Source organism: Artemia franciscana, chromosome 14 (genome assembly GCF_032884065.1).
Source record: "Artemia franciscana chromosome 14, ASM3288406v1, whole genome shotgun sequence".
Classification (NCBI taxonomy): Eukaryota; Metazoa; Arthropoda; class Branchiopoda; order Anostraca; family Artemiidae; genus Artemia; species Artemia franciscana.
The window spans coordinates 38,895,281-38,921,146 of record NC_088876.1 but is presented as its reverse complement, the minus strand read 5'-3'; the positions used below and the strand labels follow the sequence as shown (position 1 = coordinate 38,921,146).

Genomic DNA, 25,866 nt, shown 5'->3' with positions numbered 1-25,866 from the left:
TCTTTATTATGAGAGAGTTGAAGAGTCGCACCTTCAGAGAAGTTGACAGAGTCTTGTTTTTCCAGATTGGCCAGAAGAGGTTCTTAAAGCTGGCGCCTGCCAGGCCAAGTCTTCGTTTGAGCAGTCGTTATCAGAAGTTAGGAGGCTCCCTAGGTAGACGAAGGAGTCAACATTTTCTACCGGCTCTCCTTTTATTGTTAGCTGCACGTTTCTTGAAGTAAGGTCTCTAGACACCCGCATAACCTTGGTTTTGGCAATATAATATAATTGCATAAATTATAAGTATAATTACAATATGTTTAATTGATTGTTATGCAATATAGCTGTTTAATTGTTTTTTTGTAAATCTGATGAAATTTATCAGTTAACAACAATCCAATGGAAAATGTTTTACACAGACTTTCTTTGTGATTTAACGTTCATTTACTATTTAATTCAAATTAAGGAGAAAATTATAATAGCGGCTCTTTTACCCTTGAAATTAATGGGAAAATTAAGATTAAACGGAAAATAAGGTGATTAACAATTCGGCCTTGTAAGCTTTTGACAGAAAATTTCACTTTAGTGCAAAGGTAAAAAAGTATATAACATCATTTACAACCCCATAAAACTTGTAAAATTCAAGCGAAATAGTGGTGGCGATTAATACTTTACTTATATAATAAATAACTATAATATAATACATGAAAAATTACCGATATCCAAGTTTTGTCAGGTGAAATTTACCACTTATGTTTCCGGTAATTTTAGCTTTAGACAAAAAATTACCATTTTTGAGACACAAACACAAAAAAAAAACTTTGAGAAAACCCCCCCAAAAAAATCATCTAAAGTTTATTAGAACATGTTTGATGTTTGTGAACTAGAAAAATGTCGAAGAAAACTCTAACAATAACAATAAAATAATGGAAAACTGCCGCCCGATGACCTATTCTGTCCTAAATTCAAACTCAACATTCGTCAACGTGAAGATTTTGTCACTGAAGATACACTCCACTACCCCCTTAATTTCCTCCTCGAAAGCCTCCTGGGATTCTTATCATCAGATATATTTTCGTTAAAACACGTTAAAATAAGTTCAATTTTCGAAAAACTCCAATTTAATTTTATGTTATAACGATATAATGGCAAAAATGAAAAAAAGAATGTTTTTTACAAAAATTATTTCTAACCGAAAACAGCGACCTTTTGAGGCAAAGAAAGTTTACTACCCCCTTAATTTCCTTCTCGAAAGCCTCCTGGGATTCATATCATCAGATATATTTTCGTTAAAAAACGTTAAAATAAGTTCAAATTTCAAAGAACTCCAATTTAATTTTATGTTATAACGATATAATGGCAAAAATGAAAAAAAGAATTTTTTTACAAAAATTATTTCTAACCGAAAACAGCGACCCTTTGAGGCAAAGAAAGTTTACTAGCTTCTACCTCCCCGTCTACTCAACCGACAAATCGATAAAGACAGCTAAGATAAACTTGGTATCATCTCTTTTAAGCTTGCTAAAATTTAAGGCGTGAGGCTATGGGGGAAACTTAATACCATCTTGTGCTCTGCTCCAGGAGAATTCTGTGAAGAAAATGTTAAAAGATATAAAATACCGAATAATGTAGCCTAATATCCAGCCTTCATGGCGTGAATAATGTCAATAAAGTTTTACGGAAAGTGAAGCTTTTAAGTCGTAGGCCGCATATACAGAAGAATTCGGGTTTCTCTGCATATATTTCCTTGACTTGTCTTAAAAGAAGAAGGAATTGTTCAGTTTAAAAACAGTTTTAGTAACTTTCAGAATGATTCCTACTTATTTTTGCTAGACTTTATCAAAGAATTTGAACACTTCAGATCAATTTCTTTTAGTGTTACCGCCACATGTGCCCCTTAAATTGTGGGGACAAGGTAGCCAACCCTCAACACTTCCCTTACTTTTCTTGTAAGGAAACCACCAGTAAAATGGGTGATAACCTAGTGCGGAATGCAGTACTGAATTTTATCTCAAGAGCTATGATAGCAGGTGTGAAAACTAATGTTTTTACTAGGCGAGGACTCGAGCTTTTCAGCCGTGAAGCGATTTTAGAAGCAAAAGAGATTATCTATCGCAAGTCGGAATTAGGGGAACGTGTAATAAAACACGTAAAGGACGAGGATAACTTGATGGACATTGCGAAGACGTTCGCTTGCTGTGCCAAAGAAAAGAGACAGCTTCCTGAGTTCGTTATTTTTGAGGCCCAAGAAGTTCCGGCCTGCAATGAAGAGATCGCTGCTTGTGTAGTGTCCACTGTCAACGAGATGAATCGCAAGTTCAATGGCCTTCTTGACCGTTTGAACCAGAAACCATTACCGTGGCCTGAAGGCAACCCTGTTGCTGCTCAAGCTAATGAGTCTACTCCTTCTCCTCCGTCTTACTCAGTAGTCTTGAAAAAACCTCTTCCTACCGTTGTTACCGCAGAAGAAAGGAAAAACTTCCTGTCGAATATTTGTGGTGATGCTTTGAATGATGACGATTTTGAACTCCGCCGAGGGAAGTACGAATGGCGCCTCGTAACTAAGAACAAACCTAAAGCAGCAGTACTAGCAACATCTATTAACAAAAAATCGCCTGAAACACTGGCAAGCGTTAAAACTCCCACTTTCATCGGTATGATCAAGTTTGTCCCAGCTCATATTAATGGTGACGCGCTTAAGAGAATTATACGGAATTGTGAAAAAGCTGATCAATGTGGTAAAACCAGATCCTTCAAATTATACTTCTCATTCCGCCAGTATCTGAACCACGCCATGAAAAACCCTCCTTAAATTGACTTAGAGCGGTACCCCATCGAGGAATTTATCTTTCTCCCAAAGCGCTGTTTTAACTGCCAGAATTTTCGTCATATTTCTGCTACCTGCTCTAGCCGGCAAATTTGCTCTCGATGTGGAGAAGGAGGTCATGGCTCTAGTCCCGACCAGTTCTGTGGAAACCCTATAGCATGCGCCCTCTGCAAATCAAAACGCCACACTTGCCATTCCTTCAAGTGCCCCAAAATAATAAAAATCGTCAGTGAGCTGAAGCGGCCTAATGTCTAATAGCCCAGCCTGTGTCAAAATTACGTCATGGAACATGAACGGAGGAGTCCCCAACAAACTTGCCATAATTCAAAAATATTCTGCAGACTGTGACATTATGTTCATACAAGAACATATGCTCTCTCCTCACAATATTTCTTTCCTAAGTTCTCGCACAAACTTACTTTTTACTTCGAGCCCGCAAAAATTCGGTCTTTCGGACGCCCCTCCGGTGGCTTGGCAATTATTTGCCACCCGTATATTGAAAGTAAGGTATTATTTACGCATGATCACTTCTTGGCTATATCTTCTGGCAGTATCGCATTCTTCAACGTATATCTTCCTACAAACTACCATGATGACAAATCGGAGCGAAAGCTTATGAACGCAGTTCGCGAACTAGCGAAGTGCCAGAAGTCTGAGACCCAGAGAGATTTGCATTGCGTAGTCATGGGGGACTTCAACTGCAACCTGTTTGACAGCACGTGTACCCGTAGTCAGCTTCTAAACGGCATCTTTGATGACAAACTTATCATCCTCCCAAAAGACAGTGATTACTCCTTCGTTCACAACTCTGAGTCTGCTTCAAACATTGACCATACGGCCTGCTCTAAGAATATTAACGGAAGTGTAACTGTTCTAAAAGACGCTGTCTTCGCTGATCACTTATCCCTACTAGCATCTCTAAGCATAAAACCAGCTCTGCGTCAACCCAAGAACGACAAGTGGAAAGTAGTAAGTGAATGGGATAAAATTAATACTACTTTGTATCATCAGGTGCTGAACTCGCTTCTTGTAAAGATACGAATCCCCTTCCATTTACTCCAAGTGAATTCGAATTTTGATCCCGCGGATGCGAGAGTACTCATAATATATTTTGTGCCGAGATTACTCACTCGCTTCTCGTAGCTGAAAAAAAAGCAGTTCCTACCAGAAAGGTTAAAATGAAAACAGAAATTCACAAATTCTCGCAAAATCCGACTCTAGTTAAGCGTTGCAACGATGCTAAGTTTTGGTTTAGAATCTTGCAAGATTGTGATAGGCCCAAATCCGGTCCTGTTAACTCTGCCCGTTTATGGACTAAACGAAAATTTGACAAGCAACTGAAAGCTCATCGTATCAAATTAAAAGAAGAGTACTCCTCCAGAATCGTAAGTGACCCAAAACTAATCTGGAAAGCCCGGTTGAGCGAACCGGTCGCCGGAAAACCCCATGATTCGATTAGCGACAAAGATTGGGAATCGTACTTTTCCAACGAATTCAGTGCCCCCGACCCAAATACGTCTAATCCCTTCGCAAACCGGCTAGAATCGGTATTATTTAGCCGGTGTGTCCCTGATTTTGTCGTTACTTATGGAAGCGTACATGAAGCTATTTTAAAGCTGAAGAAAAATCATTCCCGTGGTGTAGACGACCTGTGCGCGCTAAATCTGTTAAACGGTACTACTATGCTTATTGAATATCTGACGCTGCTATTCCAGATTATTTTCACCACTGGTATAGTGCCTGACTCTTTTTGTGTCGGTTTGCTCTCGCCCATCCTTAAAAAAGGAAAACCAACAGACCAATGCTCTTCGTACAGGCCAATCACTGTTGCTCCAGTGCTCTGTAAAGTTCTAGAGATCTTAGTCTCAAAAGAAATTCAATATTCGTCCCGAATGCCTGACCACCAGTTCAGTTTCCGACCGGGTCTGGGTTTTTGCTCACGCTCACTTCAGTCTTGCCGCTATTCTAGCAGATTCTCACGAATCTGGTGACCCTATAGTGATTGGTGCTTTTGATGTGAGTAGAGCGTTTGATTCGTCGATTCACACTCAGGCCCTTTTAGCCGCTTACCAGCAAGGTGTAAACCTCCGTGTCACTAGCGTACTGTACGATATGTATTGCCGTTTAAAAGCGCGTATAAAAATAGGTAACCGCATCACATCAGTGGTTGTTCCAGTAAAGAAAGGTGTCCGCCAGGGTTCATTATTATCCCCAAGTTTGTACAGTGTTTTAAATGCCCAGGCATGTGTAAATGTTTCATGTATCTCCAAGAATATAAATGTGTCGCTACTTACATACGCGGACGATCTATTAAATCTAAGTCGGTCTAATAGGGGTCTGCAATCGAATTTCTCGATCCTGCGTGATGAATACCGAAAAATCGGCCTGGCTTTCAATACTTCTAAATCTGCAGTTCTTTTTTTCAACGATAGTCCTATTCAGCCTGAACACCTCCTACTGGGTAGCGAGTCAATTACCGTTTCATCTCACGTCGTGTATCTGGGTTTACCCATAGGCCGTAACCTTAATGAAACTCGTCTACTGCTCGTCAAACACGTCGAGAAAAACTCCGCACCGCGTATGGGTCTATCGTCGCCAGCAGACTCCTCTTATGCCGAAAGTATCTCGCGAATATGTATAACGCTGTCGCACTGCCGCATATTCTATATATCGCGCCATTTTGGAATTTATTAACTGACACCCAAAAACGCAAGCTCCGGTCCCTTTATTTTAGGTTCGCGAAGTTCCTGCTGCGATGCCCCTTGTGGACGAGAAATACTTATATGATTGATAAACACAGGATTGCAGACCCCAGTATCGCGGTAAACTGTTTGATTTCTAATTTCCAGACAAAATGGAACCACCCCTGGCTTAAACATTTCCACAGTTCTTGATTATGTATTTTTCCACGTTGTGTTTTAAATTTCTCTCCGTTTTTCTTCTCTTTTTTTCTTTTATTTTTTTTTCATTGTACTCCGTTTTGTTCCATGTGAAAAATATGGGTAATAAATATTTTACTTACTTACTTACTTACATAGTATGATTAGGCTTTTTAGACTTAGAGATGCAGCAGATAAAGTTAAAGATGCTAAAAATAGGTTGGATGTGCCAGTTATTTTTTAATTAATTACCAATGGTATTATTGAAAAAAAAAAAACACTTTGTGCATATTTTTTGCCATGTTTAGGAGTATATACATGGAATTTCTCACAAAAAAACAACAACAAATACCTGAGAAAGATATAGACCATCGTTTATGATAGGAAAATAGCATTAGACCAAAATGGAGTAGATCAGCCTTAAGAGAAGAACAGTGTGGGTTTAGGAAGGGTAGAGGTGTGGCAACCAAATTTTCACTCTTAGATTAAAAATTGTATACCAGATAAAAACATTAGAAAAATAAGTGCATAACTCAATTCATCCCCAAATGGAGTGTAGGATTATGGTAGCCTAGTAGTCACAGGCATTTTAGGCTACTGAGTCTCTACATTCCAGCTTTCTCATTACCTACTTCAACTGTATGTACACCTTGATAGCTAGCTTCCCTTTTAAGATTCTTTCAACTGAGGAATAAACAGTTTTGAGAGAATTTAGCTATATGTCCGAGATTTGGACAAATAGTGGATTAAGTAAAAAACTTGTCCACATGGACAAAGGATAAAAACGACATAAATGTAAAGTTTCACAAAGCGACATTTAAACTCAATGAGCTTTTTACTTTGAAAAAGTTTTAAAAAGCAGCAGTGTGAGAAACAATACATCTCTTCTCGCAGAATAGATGAAATACATACAGCTCATGAGAAGACATATTTCAAAAGGGATACATCACCAGGTAAAAAAAAAAGAATATCAAAAACAGCTCTTTTTTGTTTTGTAGTCGCTCTTTTTGTTTCTGTAGTTGCTTCCTGTTGGGTCCAGTTACTTACAGCTCATTACCACATACTGTTTTATCAATCTTCAAACACAGATATCAGGTACCGGAGTAAGAAATAACGACCAAAAAAAAGTCTGAAAACGATATAAAACTTCACAAGAAAACAATCTGGAAAGAATTTTTACTTTTGGCTATAATATAAAATTAAATGAACAAAACAAGTTTTTTAAATGAAAGTAAGGAGCAACATTAAAACTTAAAACGAACAGAAATCACTCCGTATATGAAAGGGGCTTTTCCTCTTCAACGCCCCGCTCTTTACGCTAAAGTTTGACTCTTTCTCTTAACTCTACTTTTAAAAACGGTAAGAAAAAGCCTTCCGTTTCCTTTTTCTCTTGAGAAAAAGGAAAAAAGGGACAGTAATACTTGTCTACACTGAGGGCTTTTCATCCAGTTCTCCACAAAATGGAGTCACTGGATTATTACAGTGACTATGATAAATACATCTAATAGTCGATCAGATATTAAATATTTCAAATGATTTATTTGGGAAAACTTTAGGATATCCTTCTACTGAGGTACATGAGAGACAAAACTTAAGGAAATTACGACTTATTACACTCAAAACTTCGAGACCAGGAAACAACTAAAAGGAGGAAGTGCGTCCTATCCTTTTTTGGTGACAATTAACCTACAGGTTTCCAAAGTGGCTGTTATTTATGATTAATGTGATAATGATGAAGCATAAGAGTTATGGTTAATATGAAGGAACATAAACAAAGCAATATAGCGTTTCCCAATCTGAAAACAGAGAGACGAAAAATGAAAGAAAAAGAACATCGATGCTTCTGCGTTCAAAGTTTTCCTTCCGTTTTTTATTTATTTATTTTCTTTTTTTGAAAAAATTTCTTTTTGGTAAAAAAAGCGCTTTTTTGAAAAAAATCCTACTTTTGCTAAAAAGTGTCACGTTTCCAGACAAGCGCCACTTAAAAAAAAGAGCCAAAGTGGCACGAAAGTGTTAGCCATGGTAACCCTGGGTTAGAATTACACTGAACGTAAACCTGTTCAAATAAAATTCTTTACCAGGAGTCACAAGAGAATCTTTGATGAAATGGTATAATCTTATAAACATTATGCTTTTACTAGCATAGGAAGAAAGGTTAGTAATTCAACGATCTATGTCTGGTTTTTGATGTGTAGTAAATAATTGAGACAAAAACTTTGGAAAGAAGTAAAAAACTTGTGTCAAATTAACTCAGATTAAGAGTTACTAGGGATGGATTGTCACTTATGATAAATCCCTAGGGGTGGCAGTAGTGAACGAAAGGAAATTTTTGAGGAGCCAACTTTTTTTTCGAGAAGGCAGATTTCTTAGGAAATCCTAAAAAATTCGGGAATAGTGGAAGCACTGGTGTTTTCAGATAAAATCTGCCAAATTTTTTTTAGTAGGCCATGAAAACTGTCAAGTAGAATTACTACTATGCCACCCCACCTTTTTCGTGGCGGAACACAACTTGTAATTTGACAGCTTTTCTTTTAACAGAAATTATTTTTATATGTAAAAAATAGTATTTTCAGACAAAATCTTGCAACAAATTTTACTAGGCCATGAAAACTGCAAAGTAGTATTGCTACTTTGCTAACCGACTATTTGCACAGCGGCACAACATACAGTACTTGATCTGGGCAATAAACAGAAACCAAAATCAATGCCCTCATATGTTTTTTGCGTCATACAAACAAAAATATTGATGGAAGATAGCCAAGTGTTGTTCGCTACTGTTCTCCTAACCGTTAAATTTAAACTAATAAAAAATGTGGGCAAAGCTATGATTAAGCTAAGTAATTATGAATATATTTAATCTAAAACCAACAAAATTTTCTGAAAAATAACAATGGTCAAACCAGGTTTTGTTCGTCAAGAGTCTAGTAATTTATGAGTACTTCAACAAGTACATCATACATATATTAAGGTTAACGTAAGGAGAGCGCCGATAAGAAACAAAAAATCACTAAGATACAAAATGAAAGAAGAATATGTTTGAAAACAATCATGTGTATAAAAGCAGTCAGAATTCTAGAATAAATGGTTATCTGAATAATTTCGTAGGTCTGTCCTTTGTCAGAAAAAAAACATGTCAAAAACAAGGAAGTTTTCTTTTCCCAACCTCTTTTGTCCCTTCAAAGAGGCTAAAAAACATTAATAATGATAATAAATCAACTGTTACTTAATTACTATAACATAAACTACTGTCAAAGCCTAACTACTTAAAGTGTACTGTAACTACAAATGTCAAACAGTTACAACAGATGACTCACAAAATAAATATATTGACCTATCGTGGCATTAATCTTGGCAACTACAAATGTCAAAGAGTTATAACATATGGCTCACAAAATAAAATATTGACCTATCCTGGCAACTACAAATGCCAACGAGCTACAAAATATGGCTCACAAAATAGAATATTGACCTATCCTGGCTTTAATCCTGGCAACTAAAAATGTCAAAGAGTTACAACGTATGGTTCACAAAATATAATGTTGACTTATCCTGGCAACTACAAATGTCGGAGAGTTACAACATATGGCTCACAAACTAAACATATTGACCTATCCTGGCAACTACAAATGCCAAAGAGTCACAATATACGACTCACAAAATAAACATATTGACCTAACTTGGCATTAACGCAAAATGGAGATTTAATATCCCTTTTGTCTGACTCTTTCTAGCCATTTCTCTCTTTATTGGGATTAAATTTTGTTCCCCTTCTTCTCTCTCTGTCACTCAGCTAAGCGTTTGACTAGTAAACCTGACATCAACATAAAAATAGAATTTTTTTTCTTTATCCCTCCCCATATTCTATCCCTTTAAATGAGGTTAAATTTAATTACCAGCATTGTAAACGTCTTCCCAGCACTAGTTGCTCCATATGTGAATATCAATGCATCCTCTCCATGTAAAAAATCGGTCACAGGCTCTAAAACGGCCTTGTCAAATACATCCTTCTGCTTGGCCGTTTCTGGAAGCACTTCACTGAAGTTGAACCGATTTATTCTTTGATTGCCTAGTGACTGAATCGAAATTTCATTCCCTTGTATTTGAAGGCACTTTGATTTGATTTCATTGGTTGGCCTGATTCTGACGAATACCTATAAGCATAGTAAAAATACACATCAATTTTTATGCTACCATTTTTCTAAAGATGAACTTGAGGGTTGAATCGGATTAAAACTTTGGGTAGGAGTGTACAAACTATCCAACATTTGTAAATTAGATCATTCGAGAGCAGGAAAGAGCGATTAATACCAGGTTTTTATCATTGAACCAGCTTAAAATTGAACAGAGTTACACACAAACCATATAACATACACAAATAAAACGACTTAGAAGTAGGGAAAAGTCGTTAATAGCAGGTCTGATTTTTGAATCAATTTAAACTTGAATGTAGGAACGTACAAACCATCCAAAATCTAAATTAAAAGGATCTAGAAGTAGGGGAGGTCGCCCAACACTTATAGCATATTTAATTCTTGAATCGGTTTAAAAATGAACACAGATAGGTAAAAACTATCCAAAATATCAAATTAATACGACTGGTCACTTTTCAGAAAAGTTGATTGTCTACCAAAGTGGAATAGACTACAATGGTTGTTCACAAAGGAGCATGAGTTTTAGAATAGAAAAGAAAAACAAAGCCAAGGAAAAGTGTTCTATTTCATTGATTAAGAAAATTCTTACACACTATCACTAAAATAGCACGGCTCCTCCTCTAATAGCATCATGATAGTATTTCCAATATGCCATCCTATTTGTCAGTCCTTTGCAGTACTGGAAAGGGGTAGTCAGAAATGTTTTTCCACTAGTGCTTGGGAGGTCAGCCTCTTGGACGAGTCTTATAATTCTTGCTTCAAATGCAATTTTGGGTAGTAGGGCTGGGGAAACACACCGGATATGTCCTAACCATCGAGTGGGATGCTTTCATCCCGATCTCTACATTCTAAGCGTTTTCCGAGATTTCCGGTTTCCCCCTCCAATTCTCCCAATATCACCGGATCCGGTCAAGATTAAAAATAAGAGCTCTGAAACACGAGATCCTTCTAAATATCAAATTTCATTAAAATCTGATCACCCATTCGCAAGTCAAAAATGCATAATTTTTTCCATTTTTTTCCGAATTACCAACGCCCCCAAAGAGAGCCAATCCAGTAAGGTTATGTCAATCACGTATCTAAGACTTGTGCTTATTCTTCCCACCAGGTATCATCACGATCTCTCTAGGCTACTCTAAGCGTTTTCCAAAATTTCCGGTTTCCACCTCCAACTCCCCCAATGTCACCGGATCCAGTCAGGATTCAAAATAAGAGCTCTGAGACACAAGGTCCTTCTAAATATCAAGTTTCATTACGATCCAATCACCCGTTCGTAAGTAAAAATACCTCATTTTTTGTCATTTTCCGAATTACCAAATTAGGTTCCCCCACCAACTCCACCAAAGAGAGTGGATCCGTTCTGGTTATGTCAATCACGTATCTAGTACTTGTGGTTAATCTTCCAACTAAGTTTCATCCTGATCTCTCCACTCTAAGCGTTTTCACAGATTTCTGGCCCCCACCCCAAATCCCCCCAATGATACTGGATCCGGTCAGGATTTAAAATAAGAGATCTTAGTTACGAGGTCCTTTAAAATATCAAATTTCATTAAGATCCAATCACTCGTTTGTAAGTTAAAAATACCTTATTTTTCTAATTTTTTGAATTAATCCCCCCCCCCCGGCTCCCCCAAAGAGAGAAGATTGGTTCCAGTTATGTCAATCACATATATGGGACTTGTGCTTATTTTTCCCACCAAGTTTCATTGATCTCTCCACTCTCAGCGTTTTGAAGGATTTCAGGTTTCCCCTTCAACTCTCCCCACTGTCACCGGATCCGGTCTCAACATTTCCCAAAGTTTAACCTTAATACTCTTAGCTTTTTAAAATGTACCTGGAATCAAAAACCCCCCTACTTTCCTGGTGATGAATCCTGCATTGAAAAAGAGTAAATTGCATAATTTACAATCCTTACCCTGGGGGCTGTGAGGGATATTGCATCCATGATGATAAATTTGCGAGACCTTTGGACAGTTTTGAACAAAATTGCCTTTTCAAAATTTTGATCAGTGATGAGAGAAGAAAGCATTTAGAAAGAGCGGTGGGCTGGTTGCCCTCTGACAGTTCAATATCCCCTGGAATTGTCAGCTTAATACACTTTGCTCTTCCTCAGACATTGATGATATGTCTTTCTGACAATCAGCACGAGCACGTTCGGCATCCCTCTTCAGAGCTGAGGGGGTTTATGTCATCCCAATAGGGTTTGTTAGTTCAAAATTGAGTATTTTGAACAGCATACCTAATTGAAATTTTGATCAAATATTTTGGATAAGGGGCAACTAAAAAGGGCATGGAAGGGACTTGGCGGCCCTCAAAGCAATTTCCAGCATCCCCCTCAACATGTCCTGAGAGTTTCAAATCAACGCCCTCCGTCATTCTTCAAATATTGTAGATCCTCCTTTTTGATAAAGTGGATGCACATACTGCCTTTTGAACTAATATGACATGCCCCTCAACATTGTTCTCAAACTGATAGTCGACAAATTGTTGTGACAGCTGAATCGTGAGTTTGCTGAATTCCGTTTTCTTTTGCTAATTTTAAAAACATTTTCTTAATGTTTAATCCACAATTATTGAACACCTGGTAGATTAAAGGAAATACAATCTTCTTTCCAAAAAAATTACATCCCCTCCCAAAAAAAAACCCTCCTATAGAGACAAAATTTTGCTATGAACTATGTACAAGTTTGAGGAATTGAAGATTAAAACAATAGTGACCCCAAAATATGATACATAAGAAATTGTACATTACTGTATATAGGGGGGGGGGTGTAGTGGGCTATCACTTTTAAATGAAAATAAATCAATTTTCTTAATTGAAAGCAGGTGTGTCGAAAAGCTGATTTTTTCAATCAAGGTGGAGGAAGAAAAAAAAATATCGAATCCCCTGGAATACCATAGACAACAGTTGGTAGACCTAGGGGCCGCCCATTGGGACTAGTTCATTGTCTTGGGTATTTTCGGATTTATCATAGGCTACTGGCCTTTGTGGCTGGCTGTGTTCCTCATTTGGCTTTTGTATGTGCTCCCTTTTACTAGATTCCTTGGATCTCATTGAAAGCCACGATGAATCTATGACTCAGTTTTCAAATAAATTGAGTGTATCTGAATAATTTCGAAATTTTTGTTGACGGTATTGTAACCTTTATTCATACGCTCAATTTTTTCCCCAAGGAAAACTAAGTTGTTTAACATCATTTCCCGTGTTTGTTTGAACCATATCTCGATTTTCTTTCTATAGAAAGCAGGGATGCCCAATTATTATTATTATTTTTTTTTAATGTAAAGCTTAGACGGTATCATATCAAGGTGGTATCCAGAAAAGGGGAGGTGTAGGGAGTATTATGTTTAAATGATAATACCTTAATTTTTGTTGAAAGCAAAGATACCAAAAATTTAATTATTATTTTGTATTTAAGGCAAAGACAGTATCCTATAGTATCCTACAGCAACGAGATATGAGATATGGTAGGGAGTTGTCGTATTTATATGATTTTTTTTTTTTTTTTTTTAATTGAAACCCAGAATGTTAAAAAGTTAATTATTTAATGTAAAGCTGAAACAAAATCCTATCAAAGTGGTGTCCAGAGGGGGGTCGGGGGCTATCATTTTTAAATGATAATACCTAGTAGGTATTAGGTGGAGTATCCTATGGAAGCATACTGTCAATGAGTAGAAAAAGTTTCCTTTCAAGTTAGCCCACGCCAACAATTCTTGTGTATTTATTTATTTTTATTTTTTTGTCTCATTTGTAAAACCTCAGTCTTCTATTCTAGCAGCAAACTACCCTAAAATTTGTTACTCTGGGAGCAAGGTAGCCTATGTAAATTAAAGTATAGAGTAATCATGCCTTAATCCAGAAATATGGTCAGCAGTTAGGGTGTTTCTCTTCTCTGTGCTTATTCTAGATGGCTCCTTAGTGAGAAATTGGTTGTGCCTGTTATAACACAGAAAATAAGAACTGCGTTTCCTGTGTGTTTCCTTTAAAAAAGAAATACTTGTCGTCTAGCACAACAAACCTGAGGATAAATTTCAATACATATCATGCTGGGAATCATGAGGTCAAGTCAATTCTTGCACAAAAACTTCAGGGTCCAGTCAGAGCAGTCAGTTGCTAAATTATTCTCCACTTCAGCAGCCAGAAGAGGAAATATTTCTCTTAGCCACATGAATAAACACGTGGTTCGTCAGAGACTTCAGTGTTCCAGAGACTGTCTGCTATTTTTCTTCCTTGAAGGACCAGGTTCTGGGACTTTGCAGTCAGTATGACATGGTTGCTGACAGAAAAGACCTCCTTAATTCTCGAAATACTGCCAAGGGTGGTATTGATGACGTTCATGCGTCATTGCATTCTGCTGTTCTTGAGGATATAAAAAACGCCACAGGGGGACATGATAATCTGTCATTTAACATTTGGACAGATCAGTACTGAAAGCTTTCATATCAAGGACATAGACTACTGTTTTTGACAGCTGAGTTTGAGATGAAAATTTACACTTTTTTAACTATATGTTTTGGAGCTGACCAGCATACAGCTGAAAACATCAGGGAAGAATACAGGCAGGTAGTAAAGGCATTCAAACTTTCTGGCAAGACCATTTAGGTGGTTTGAGATAAAGGAGAATTTGTGAAGAAAGCTTGCCAATTTTAAAGGGTTTCTTTAGAGACTGTTTAGGCCATGGCTTACACAACCTACTGATGGTTGATGGATTTCCAAATGTACAGAAGATTGATTATTTGATCACAAGTGCACTGAGGTATAGAGGACAAGAACAGGCAAGGGAGTATGAACTCAAGAACGAAATATCAAAAGAACAACTCTCTGAATGAAGTGATAGATGTGTGCAACTAAAGCTCTCCTGGATAGTGTTATTACCAATAAAGCTGGAATATGCGGAGTTCCATAAAGAATAGACAAAAGACTGTTGGTCCAAGATGACTAGGAATAGAAGTAGCTAGGTGAACTTGCCACATTTCTAAGCGTTTTCAGCAAAGCTATGGAGGTCATGGAAGGCGAACCGTACCCTATACTTGGAGTAGCTATGCTTTGTAGAACAGAATTTGAAGAGCATCTTGTGTACAATGTGTCAGATTCCACAGCAATCAAGATCCTTAAGCAAAGCTGGAAGGAGAAGCTAAACTTCAGGTTTCCTTCTGAAGATTACATGATCAGTGCTGGATTACTTGACTGAAAAATTTCAATTGACAGGGATCCAAGAGAATTTTTTGGTCAAGCTTACCCAGCTTCATGTCAATAAAGAAGATTCTTTGGTTTTCATGCAACTGCCAGCAGACAGCAGTGCAAAATGTGCGCTGGAGGAGACCTCCTGTTTCTGTATAATTCCAACAAAAGAGAAACCAGATGCTGATATGGACATGGAAGCTGCTGAGACAACTACAATTGATTCAAAGTCTAGTTTTGCCAATATTGAAGTTTTTTTCTTACTCCTAAAATATTAGCATAAAACACCAATCTTGATTTACCAACTGCTTTCATTTTGATTGCTTTCAAATCAAGGCACAGCAATTGAAGGGATCCCATGCGGCTCTGAAGAATTTTCTTTTGAGGGTATTTGTTTTTTGATTATTTTTTTGTGAGTTCCCTTCATAAATGGGAATGTAAGCCAAGGAACATAAAATGTGATTTTACATTCTGATTCACATCAATTTATGAAAATGTCAATTTGTTTCCTTTTCAAGCTTTTCAGATAACTCAAATCTCAAATTCTCTTGGTTTGGATTTGCCATATCCAAAACCCCCAACCTAGTCTGCTGCTAAAGTAAGCTGCTTTATTTGAATTTTTCAAAGTTTAACCTCTCAGTCTTAAGAAGCAGCTTACATATTCGAAATTTGTCCTAAACTAGACCCCAGGAATCTATGGTATAAAGTTTTTTTATAGAAAACTAAATTACCTTTTCAAGCTGTTAAAACATTACAGCCCCTTTCTCTAGCCTTAATGTTTTAGCAATAATGCAAATATTTGAACTCAAAACTACCTTTGACACAAGGAACCTACACATTAAGTTTCATTAAAAGATCTTTTCTCCTTTTGAAGTTATCCAAAACCCAGTTTTCAAGACTCTGATTGGATTCTCAATAAGCCATGAGTCCAACATCAAAATATGTGATATTTCAACTCAACATAAACAGGGACCCATCAAACAGTCCTCAGACACTGTAAATTGCTTTATTGTAATATTCCCAAAATTCCATCAGCCTCCTCTACTGTACAATTCTAAGCAATGATGCCCAAATTCAAGCATGACATTATCTTTGATTCAAGTAATCTGCATTGCAGTATTAATTGCACATAAAATGTTGCAAGAATACTGGTCCAAAGTCAATGTTACAGAACTGCTGATATCTGCAACCTTGAAAAACAGTTGAATTATGACATGCTCTTGCTGATGATACTTAGGCTCCTTATTTTTATTTCTCAAGTGATGACTATCTTTGACATTTTTCCTGGCTGAACATTGCCAAACAATGAAGGCTGAAAAGGTGGCCAAGGGGGCTATTTAAAAAAGGAGAAGGAAGTTGAGAAGAGCTGGAAACAATCAGGAATCAAATTGCACTATACTATACCGTTTAAAAACATGGGAAGAAACTGAAGATGATAGTGACTGTAACACTCTTCAGTTTGGGAGAAAATTGTAATAAAATTATGTACATTGCCACACTTGCCAGAAAGTTATTGTCTATTAGTCACATAGTTATATAATTATAGCCATATTCCAAAGTCCTAATAGGCTTCCAAAGTTTGCCTGAAGGAGTTTTTTTCAACTTGCATTAATATTCAAAGTTTTTACCCAGATAACTGACGAATTTTGTTATATGGTATTTGAAGTTTTGTAGGCAGTAATGCTTCATGAGAAAAATACTAACTTAAATAAATATTTATGTTAAAAATAGATAGATAGTCAATACTTAAACTATTATGCAAGGGTTCTGAAATGCCACAACCATTTTGTTTCTACCAGATTTCTACTTCTAATGATAAATAACAAAGAAAACCAGTGTCCAGACAGGGACTAAATTTTCAACACATGAATAGGCCTGAGTTTCTTATAAATTAAAGCTGGGATTTGAGAAAGACTGATAAAAATATTAATGTGTATGTTCAACATTGATTGCACCAGCAGCATGCCACAGACATCTCACCAGCAGCAACTGTGTGCCACTGCTGCTATTTTGGTCCTGCTGCCACCAGTCTTCTCTTATTTACATGGTACTGGGGTCTAATTACAGCCATATAAAACACAAACCACATTTTTGTGCCAATTAACTGTTTAAGATACAGTAAGGTCAGGAATAGTCCAAATTGACTATTCCCTCTTATTTTACTAAGATACCAGTAGGCCTACAATATCTTACTATTATACTGTCTGGCTGCATTTATTATCTATGACCTCTACTTTGTATTCCTCAATTTGTAATTTAATGCTTTCTCTACTTTCTTTACATTCCTCTTATTTTATATAATCTATTGCTAAAATAATTTTTGTGCAAGCTCCCCCTCTCTAATATGCAAAAACCCATTAAATACTTCTAAGGTATTTTATCATATGGTATTCTATCAACTTAACCCCTATAAATGACTAGAAAATACATCTTGGATTGTGGTAGCCTATAGATATAAAGGAAATGATCCTTACTTTTTGTCATCACAGAATGTATCTTACAAACAGAAGAAAGACTACATTCTAATTTCATAATTATGATTTCCCAAAAGTACATTTTACCTACTGCACCCACAAAGTCAAAAATTATCCAATTCCACCATAAGCGAAATCATTATGACGCTAGGCTAACATTAAATGGAATACTTATCCCAGAGGACAATCAAATTAATTACCTAGGGCTCATACTTGACCAAAAACTAAATTTCCACCTCCACATCACAAACACAATAAAAAAGTGCTATAGAAAAACAAGAATAATTAAAAGGCTACTAGCCACACCTTGGGGCTGTAATGAGAAAACACTAATCCAATTTTATAAATCATATATAAGACCCCATATTGATTATGGCCTCATAGTGTATGGTGCTTGTGCTAAGACCCACATGCAAAAAATCGAAACGACACAAAATTATATAATTCGTCTTATATTTGGTCTTAGGAAACCAACAAAAACTAACTTTCTGCTTACTGAGAGTGGACTATCACCAATAAATGAAAGAAGAAGATCTCTACTAATTAAGTACCTTACAAAAATTGAAGCCAATGATTCTCATACCCTGCATAACTGGTTAAGAAATCCATCTATGTTTAGAGGCGTTGCAAATGAATATGCAAATATCCAGAAGAAGTTCCCAGTGCCAGTAAAATCTATTGCACCCACATTCCCCCAAACCCCCCCTTGGAGTTGGTCAACCCCCATAATAAAGACTGACTTCTCAAAGTGGACCAAAGAACTTACCCCATTTCTTTTATTCAGAAAAAATTTGCCGAACTAAATAATGTTGCTTATAAAAACTATTTCCAAATTTTTGTAGATGGGTCCAAAATGAATGAGAAAGTGGCAAGCGGAGCTTTCTTCCCAACCCATAATATCGCTTTAGGAGAGAGATTACAAGATAATTCATCTGTAATGTCTGCCGAGCTAAACGCCATAATCATGGCACTAGATTTCCTCATGGTTAATGAATATATGAAAGTTAATATTAAAAATATTATAATATATTCTGATTCTTTGTCAAGCCTAGAGCTTCTTTCGTCAGCTTCTCAAAATAAGATGGATGTTGACACATTTCTTTGTCTTAGGATTATTGATATTTTTGCTTCAAATAGTATTTTAACTCATATACAGTATATTCCAAGCCACTCAGGTATAATAGGTAACCATAAGGCAGATGAAATAGCCAAAAATGCTTTAAATATTGACCAGCCAAGTGGGAGACCCATCCCCATTAGAGATATTTACCGCAGGAGATTTACAGAGGTACTGATAATTAATAAGAATCCTACCCCATCACCTTTCCCAAGTAAGCACCTTTCCAAGATTTATCATAGGATTCGGTCAGGTTCAAATGGGCTAAATTTTCAGGCATTTTCATATCAGATTCCTAATTCAAGTGGCGAAGTTCCCTCGTCCCCCCTTTGCAGGTCATGTAATCTTAAGAATGAAACAATAGATCACTGCCTATTTGAATGTAATATGCTGACGTCTGCACAGTATACCCTGCGACGTAAAATAGTAGAATGCTTCAAACACCACAAAATTCCACCAACAGCCAAGAGTCTTGCTGACCATACTCTCCCGCAGAGCACAGAGATCAATATATACTCTCTTATAATTCAACTGCTGGTATCAAAAGATAAACTTCAAGAAATCTGAGCAGATACAAATCATACAAGACAAACCAGCTCCATAGCTCTGTCGATCTCACAGAGTGAGCCAAAAGGAAAAGGGCTAAATAGTATCAACTGAAAAGCCCGTCTGCTGAATAAGAAGAAGATTTCAAATGATATTACTCTCTTTTGTTATTAGATCTAGCTTATAAATCTTCTTTCCCAGGGAGAATTGTAGTGCATAGGCTAGCCTAATTGTCTTTTTCTTTTTATAGATATTTTCTTGAGTAGTGTTTATATTAACAGATTACTCAGATAGCTAAGAAACAAACTTATCTCTATAGTCAGAATTGCATCTTGAATCTAAATTTAACATTATTTGTGTTAGAGATGAACTTTTATCTCATCCCTGTATATATCAATTAAATAAAAAAAAACGATTTTTTTCTAAAAGTAAGGAGCAACATTAAAACTTAAAACTAGCAGATATTACTCCGTGTATGAAAGGGGCTGTTCCTCCCTCAACTTCCCACTCTTTACACTAAAATTTTACTCTTTCTCTCAATTCTACTTTATTAAACAGTAAGAAACTTTAACATAAAGAGCAGGATGTTGAGGGAGGAACAGCCCCTTTCATACACAGAGTAATTTCTGTTTGTTTTAAGTTTTAATGTTGCTCCTTACTTTCAATTAAAAAAACTTGTTTTTTTTAAATTTAATTTCTGAAAATTTTTGAATTAATGCATGTTTTTATTTTGACTCTCTGCAGATGAATAATTAAAACGAAATTTGCATATTAATTTTTTTTTGCTAAATGGCTTTCTCCTAGTTTTGATGAGATGATTTTGAGAAAAGGGGTGAGAGAGGAGGCCTAGTTGCCCTCCAATTTTTTGGTTACTTAAAAAGGCAACTATAATTTTTAATGAACATTTTATTAGTAAAAAATATATATAACTTACAAATTAACTTACATAACAAACTTCTATATTTGTATATTTTTATCATGTATATGAGGGGGTTTGCCCCCTCATTAATACCTCACTTTTTACACTAAAGCTTTAATTTTGTCCCAATTCTTTAAGATTGACCCCAGAATCACAAAAGCTGTAGAACAAATAGTTGAAATTACTAAAAAATACTTTAGCATAAAGAGCAAGCTATTTAGGAAGAGATGGATCCCCCATATACATAGTAATCTCTGTTCATTTTAAGTTTTAATGCTGGTCCTTATGTTTAGCTGAAAAAGCTTTTTCATATTAGACTAGCAGAAGCAAATTTTCAAAGTAAATCATTTTTAAATAATTTATAGTGTTATTTGTAGTCATTATTTTCATTGATTTGTATGTGTGTATTATGTTGTCAGTATTGTCATAACTTCTATTTATTATGTTAATTGCGACAAGCTTGAAAGCTTACCGTATTTGGTATTAATAAATAAATATTTATTTTTTCATTGTTTTTTTTTTAGAATAATGCTAGAAAATCCTGCACCCACTTCATGGAATTCTCTTCTCCCATGACAAATTCCTCCAAGGGACATGGTTTCACTCACTCAAAGCAAGATTTAAACTGAGGCAGTGTTCAGTGGTTAGCTGTAGAGCTAGGAGCATGAACCAACATGAAAGGATCCTGTTTAGACAAGATAGATGAGTCATACAGGTTGTGTAAATATTAGTGCTTATAATGTCTTATAAATTTTTATCATGTGTTAGTTCTGACCCCTTTGTAAACTTTGAAAGTAGGTTAGATACATAATTAATTTCTCAAATTCTGTGAAATTCCCCACTTCCTAAATGACTACATTAATTTTATAAATTATGAGTATTTGCAGTAACTGACAGATTAAACTAGGTCAGTTCCTGTCACAAGCTTTGATGTTTATTTCCTTGATTTAGTGAATATAACCCACCGTTTTAGAGTGCTTTATTCAGTTCTTTTTCCGGTTCTGGTCCACAAAAGTGGGCGTGGGTTCAAATTGGGAGAGTTAAGGGCTGACATGGTGGAAGGGAGTTCCACACATGGGACATAAGCCGACAAGTCAGAAAAGAGATCCGTACCTGAGAAAATAGTAGATAATAAAAGAATTGAATAATTTTTGAAAAAGATCGAATAATAATGTGAAAAAGCCATACATCTTTTTTGTTTATCTGTTAGCCTATGTATCTAGAAGTTTGTAAAAAAAAAATGAACACTCTACCAGGTCTGAGACCTGAGATATTGCGATTTTAGTAAATCCCGACAATGGTTTACAAATAAAAAAAAATTTCTGATTATAATATTTTTATTATTTTTTGGAGTTGAGATAGGTTAGTGAATGTATTTTTTCTTTATTTTAAATATATTAATTAAATATTATGCAAAGTTTCATGGTGATATCTCAACTAGTTTTCAAGATATTAATTTTTTAAGCTACATTGCAAGATGCAAAATCCAAGGCCTAAAATCACGTTAAATTAAGAAAATTAAAGAATTTGTAGAAAAAAACTATAAAAGATAGAGAAATAAAATTTGGTATTTATCAATAGAATAGCAAATGCAATAATTGTGCCAAGTTTCATCAAAATCTAAAGAGGTGGGTTTCAAATTAATTATTTACTGGGTGATTTGACATGGAATGACCCCAATTCCATCAGCCTCCTCTACTGTACAATTCTAGGCAATGATGCCTAAATTCAAGCATGACATTATCTTTGATTCAAGTAATCTGCATTGCAGTATTAATTGCACATAAAATGTTGCAAGAATACTGGTCCAAAGTCAATATGTTACAGAAACTGCTGATATCTGCAACCTTGAAAAACAGTTGAATTATGACATGCTCTTGCTGATGATACTTAGGCTCCTTATTTTTATTTCTCAAGTGATGACTTTCTTTGACATTTTTCCTGGCTGAACATTGCCAAACAATGAAAGCTGAAAAGGTGGCCAAGGGGGCTATTTAAAAAAGGAGAAGGAAGTTGAGAAGAGCTGGAAACAATCAGGAATCAAATTGCACTATACTTTACCGTTTAAAAACATGGGAAGAAACTGAAGATGATAGTGACTGTAACACTCTTCAGTTTGGGAGAAAATTGTAATAAAATTATGTACATTGCCACACTTGCCAGAAAGTTATTGTCTATTAGTCACATAGTTATATAATTATAGACATATTCCAAAGTCCTAATAGGCTTTTGTTATATGATATTTGAAGTTTTGTAGGCAGTAATGCTTCATGAAAAAAATACCAACTTAAATAAATATTTATGTTAAAAATAGATAGATAGTCAATACTTGAGCCATTATGCAAGGGTTCTGAAATGCCACAACCATTTTGTTTCTACCAGATTTCTACTTCTTATTATAAATTACAAAGAAAACCAGTGTCCAGACAGGGACTTACAAAGTTTTTAACTCATGAATAGGCCTGAGTTTCTTATAAATTAAAGCTGGGATTTGAGAAAGACTGATAAAAACATTAATGTGTATGTTCAACATTGATTGCACCAGCAGCATGCCACAGACATCTCACCAGCAGCAACTGTGTGCCACTGCTGCTATTTTTGGTCCTGCTGCCACCAGTCTTCTCTTATTTACATGGTACTGGGGTCTAATTACAGCCATATAAAACACAAACCCCATTTTTGTGCCAATTAACTGTTTAAGATACAGTCAGGTCAGGAATAGTCCAAATTGACTATTCCCTCTTATTTTATTAAGATACCAGTAGGCCTACAATATCTTAGTATTATACTGTCTGGCTGCATCTATTATCTATGACCTCTACTTTGTATTCCTTAATTTGTGTTTTAATGCTTTCTCTACTTTCTTTTCATTCCTCTTATTTTATATAGTCTATTGCTAAAATAATTTTTGTGCAAGCTCCCCCTCTCTAATATGCAAAAACCCATTAAATACTTCTAAGGTATTTTATCATATGGTATTCTATCAACTTAACCCCATTAAATGAGTAGAAAATACATCTTGGATTGTGGTAGCCTATAGATATAAAGGAAATGATCCTTACTTTTTGTCATCACAGAATGTATCTTACAAATAGAAGAAAGACTATATTCTAATTTCATAATTGTGATTTCAAATGATATTACTCTCTTTTGTTATTAGATCTAGCTTATAAATCTTCTTTCCCAGGGAGAATTGTAATGCATAGGCTAGCCTAATTGTCTTTTTCTTTTTATAGATATTTTCTTGAGTAGTGTTTATGTTAACAGATTACTCAGATAGCTAAGAAACAAACTTATCTCTATAGTCAGAATTGCGTCTTGAATCTAAATTTAACATTATTTGTGTTAGAAATGAACTTTTATCTCATCCCTGTATATATCAATTAAATAAAAAAAAACGATTTTTTTCTAAAAGTAAGGAGCAACATTAAAACTTAAAACTAGCAGATATTACTCTGTGTATGAAAGGGGCTGTTCCTCCCTCAACTTCCCACTCTTTACACTAAAATTTTACTCTTTCTCTCAATTCTACTTTATTAAACAGTAAGAAGCTTTAACATAAAGAGCAGGATGTTGAGGGAGGAACAGCCCCTTTCATACACAGAGTAATTTCTGTTTGTTTTAAGTTTTAATGTTGCTCCTTACTTTCAATTAAAAAAACTTGTTTTTTTAATTTAATTTCTGAACATTTTTGAATTAATGCATGTTTTTATTTTGACTCTGCAGATGAATAATTAAAACGAAATTTGCATATTAATTTTTTTTTTGCTAAATGGCTTTCTCCTAGTTTTGATGAGATGATTTTGAGAAAAGGGGTGGGAGAGGAGGCCTAGTTGCCCTCCAATTTTTTGGTTACTTAAAAAGGCAACTATAATTTTTAATGAACATTTTATTAGTAAAAAATATATATAACTTACAAATTAACTTACATAACAAACTTCTATATTTGTATATTTTTATCATGTATATGAGGGGGTTTGCCCCCTCATTAATACCTCACTTTTTACACTAAAGCTTTAATTTTGTCCCAATTCTTTAAGATTGACCCCTGAATCACAAAAGCTGTAGAACAAATAGTTGAAATTACTAAAAAATACTTTAGCATAAAGAGCAAGCTATTTAGGAAGAGATGGATCCCCCATATGCATAGTAATCTCTGTTCATTTTAAGTTTTAATGCTGGTCCTTATGTTTAGCTGAAAAAGCTTTTTCATATTACACTAGCAGAAGCAAATTTTCAAAGTAAATCATTTTTAAATAATTTATAGTGTTATTTGTCAGTGTTTGTTGTAGTCATTATTTTCATTGATTTGTATGTGTGTATTATGTTGTTAGTATTGTCATAACTTCTATTTATTATGTTTATTGCGACAGGCTTGAAAGCTTACCATATTTGGTATTGATAAATAAATAAATATTTATTTTTTCATTGTTTTTTTTTTATAACAATGCTAGAAAATCCTGCACCCACTTCATGGAATTCTCTTCTCCCATGACAAATTCCTCCAAGGGAAATCCTCCCATGTAGCCCTCTCCCCTCAACCCCCCCCCCTAAACCAATAAATCATCCTGAAAAGGTCTGTACACTTTCAAATAATCATTACTGTACATAAATGCTGGTCAAAGTTTGTAGCTTGCAGCCCCTCCCCTGGGGACTCTGGGGGAGTAAGTCAGCCCGAAAGACATAGTTATTATGTTTTTGACTATGCTGAACAAGATGGCTATCTCAAAACTTTGGTCTTATGACTTTGGGGAAAAAATGAGCATGGAAGGGGGCCTAGGTGCCCTCTAATTTTTTTGGTCACTTAAAAAGGCCACTAGAACTTTTAATTTTTGTTAGAATGAGCCCTCCCTCAAGAATTCTAGGACCACTTGGTCAGTACAATCACCCCTGGAGAAAAAAAAAACAACAAATAAACATGTACCCATGATTGGTCTTCTGGCAAAAAATACTAAGTTTGATATTTTTGTAGATAAGAGCTTGAAACTTCTACAGTAGGGTTCTCTGATATGCAGAATGCAATGGTGTGATTTTGTTAAGATTGTATGACTTATGGTGGGTGTTTCCCCCTATTTTCCAAAACACTGCAAATTTTCTCAGGCTCATAACTCTTAGTGAGTAAGAATAAATTTGATAAAAACTTGTATATTAAAAATTTTCATTTAAGTTCAATTCTTTTGATAGGCTAGCCTATATCTAATGGTATCAAAATTCTGTTTTTTAGAGTTTCATTTACTATTGAGCTGGGTTGCTCCTTACTAAAGTTTGTTACCATGAACTGTTTGATTCATAATATAGTCCTATTCTGATTATTGGTAGCCTATAGCCTATAAGCATATTTTCACATTAAGAGTAGGGTTACATGGCAAAGCTCATTCCTAATGTAAATTAATGTTAAAATTGGATTTAGGATGCAATTCTGACTACAGAGGTGAGGATGGACATCACCCCACCACCTAATGTGCTACCTAATAGACCTATGACCCCTGAATTGGAATATACCTATAGAGGTGAGAGTGAAGTTCCTTTCTAACCCAATTGAATGTTAAATTTAAATTTGGGATACAATTCTGACAAGCCTGTAGAGGTTATATTTTTTTCTTAGCTATCTGAATAATCCATTAGTATAAATATTTTTACACCCCTTGGAATCTGGCAATAGGTCTAGGCTCCATAAGAAATAATATTTCAACAATTAAAAGCACTAGAATTTGACTTACCTTAATTTTTTCAGCCTCTTCAAAAGCTTCTTTCATGTTTCTTTTTGGGTTCCCTTTAAAAATGCTAGAGAA

At 35.4% G+C, this 25,866-nt stretch overlaps 1 long non-coding RNA gene across 1 annotated transcript; it reads left to right on the top strand.

The window, feature by feature from the left end:
* Positions 1-87: 87 nt before the first annotated feature.
* Positions 88-23,477, top strand: LOC136035692 (uncharacterized). The gene is made up of 2 exons (XR_010619497.1): positions 88-217; positions 20,599-23,477. It is a non-coding gene; the product is annotated as an uncharacterized LOC136035692 (long non-coding RNA).
* The last annotated feature ends 2,389 nt before the right edge of the window (positions 23,478-25,866 follow it).